The 2353-nt window shown below is 55.5% G+C and overlaps 1 pseudogene; it reads left to right on the plus strand.

Moving 5' to 3' along the window:
• The first annotated feature begins 384 nt into the window (after positions 1 to 384).
• Positions 385 to 2353, plus strand: part of LOC107741511 (follistatin-related protein 5 pseudogene) — a 14205-nt pseudogene continuing 12236 nt past the window's right edge.

The raw sequence follows: 2353 nt of genomic DNA on the forward strand, positions 1-2353 counted from the left end.
GCTGCGTTGAAACGCTAAGGGAACGCCTTCAGCGTGACCACGCTCTGAATCACATGTGTAATCAGTCCAATAGATGGGCGAGATGCCACGAGCGGGTAACGTAATGACCAGGAAGCTATAAAAGCATGTGCAGTGGAACCAGCTTTCTGTCATTCAGCAAAGCGCTCTGTGTTGTGTCAGTCACTCTCTCTGTTTGTAAGTCTTATTTGGTGTTGATTGTCCCAATAAGCTCCTCAATAAGCATGTCTAAAGCTGAGGCTAAGACAAAGCATTTAAAAAAGGGCGAAAGCAAATCACGTTACAGGCTGTGTGTTCCTCCCTGCCCGCGCTACATTACGAGCGGGGATACACATAGTCTGTGCGTGGTTTGCTTGGGAGCGAAGCATGCAGAGTCGGCTCTCGAGGTCTCGCAGTGTTGGCTCTCCCGACTGCCCACATTGCGAGCGGCCTCCCCTGCATACGCTTCGCTTGCAGAAGGCTGTCTTCGATGAGGGAGCCTTCACCAGCGTTCCCCGCGGTGCTGGCCCCGCTTCCGCCGAAGCAGAGCAGCAGCTGCACTCGTGGGTTCGCAGTGGATCTGGCAGAGGGAATGGAGACGGGTGAGTCCCTATCTTCTTCCTCACCTGCCAGATCCAGCACTCGCTCTCTGGATTCAGAAGCCTGTTCTGCGGTTTCTTCCCCCCGGGGAGCAGGCTCGACGCTCCGCCTGTCTTCCTCCGAGGAGGTTGACGTGGAGAGCGGCGGGGGGGGGGTGGCCCCTCAATCGCCCCAGTACGAGGAGCTGTTGGAGGTGGTTACTCGCGCTGTGGCCAAGTTAAACATCGACTGGCCAGCCGAGAAGCAAGCCGAACCGCAGAAAAGTAAATTAGATGACCGTTTTCTGCGGGCCAGGCCACCACCTCCATCCCAGAGCCTGCCTTTTTTCCCTGATCTCCACACAGAGGTGTCGAGATCGTGGGCCAGGCCATTCTTGGCCCGCCAATTCATCCCCGCTTCTGATTACTATGGCAATGTTGCGGGGTTGAACGAGCGCTGTTATAGGGCGATGGTTATAGGTCTGCATTCGCGCCCCTTGTACAACCTGGCGCACCAGATCCTTGTGTGGGCCCAACGGAAGCTCCTTTCTCTAAGAGCGGTTAACATCACTGGGCATCTCAATATGGGAGCAGACATCCTGTCGAGGCAAGGGCCGAGGCCCGGGGAATGGAGGCTTCACCCCGAGGTGGTGAAGCAGATATGGAGAATTTTTTGCCGAGTATGGTCAGGAGTGACCTCCTCTCACAGGCAGAGGGCACGATCTTTCACCCCCGCCCGGAGCTGTGGAAGTTATGGGTGTGGCCCCTGAGGGGGCACAACTCGTAGCTCCTACCATGCGCCAATTGGTGGACAGTCAGTGGGCAGACACTCCTTAGTTACACGTTTACTCCGTGGTGCGCTGAGGCTGAGGCCCCCAGGACGATCTTGCGTCCCCCCGTGGGACCTGGCTGTGGTGCTAGAAGCTCTTTGTAAACCATGTCCCTTTAATGGCTCCGTAGAATGCGTTATTTGTTTTCCGTGCCTTTTTGAATACAGATTCACACTTCGGGCACACCCCCTAACCCCGCCCACCGATGTCATCGTCCATCACGATGTTTCACTGTAGATATCATCTGATGCCATTTTGGTAGACATCGCCCAACGCTAATGTACCTAAAGTTCCCTCTGTTACACCACAGCCTATCGTGCTACAGGCCTTCTGTCCTCCTCCCTTCAGGGAGCCCGACCAGCAGAAGCTTAACTGTATGTGTCCAGTGCGAGCACTGGACACGTACATCCACAGAACTGCCCTGTAGAGAAGGGCGGACCAACTGCTTGTTTGCTATGGTCTCCCTAAGAGGGGTTTTCCTGCTACAAAGCAGACCCTCAGTCGGTGGATAGTTGATGCCATTACTATTGCCTATGAGTCCTCTGATCTCCCCTTGCCTCTGGGGATCAAGCCTCACTCTACTAGAGGTGTGGCGGCCTCCAAGGCCTTTCTAGCAGGTGTGTCTATGCAGGACATCTGCAACGCTGCGGGTTGGTCCACGGCCCTAACATTTGTCAGGTTCTATGGCCTAGATATGCGAGCCACTCTGGGCTCTTCTGTTCTCTCGCCCTAGCTTCCACAACTGGGCAGGGATTTGTAAGTCTGGCGGCATGGGCATACTCGTTCCCTTAGCGTTTCGACGCAGCTCGAGTTCCTGAAGGGGAACGCCTCCAGGTTACGCATGTAACCATGGTTCCCCGAAGGGAACGAGACGCTGCGTCTCAGGCCATACTTCCGGCATCCCTGCAAGTGCTTGCTTCATTCCTAGAAGCTGACGCCGGTTCCACC

The sequence above is a fragment of the Sinocyclocheilus rhinocerous genome, unplaced genomic scaffold (assembly GCF_001515625.1).
Source record: "Sinocyclocheilus rhinocerous isolate Xijiao unplaced genomic scaffold, SAMN03320098_v1.1 scaffold431, whole genome shotgun sequence".
Taxonomy (NCBI): Eukaryota; Metazoa; Chordata; class Actinopteri; order Cypriniformes; family Cyprinidae; genus Sinocyclocheilus; species Sinocyclocheilus rhinocerous.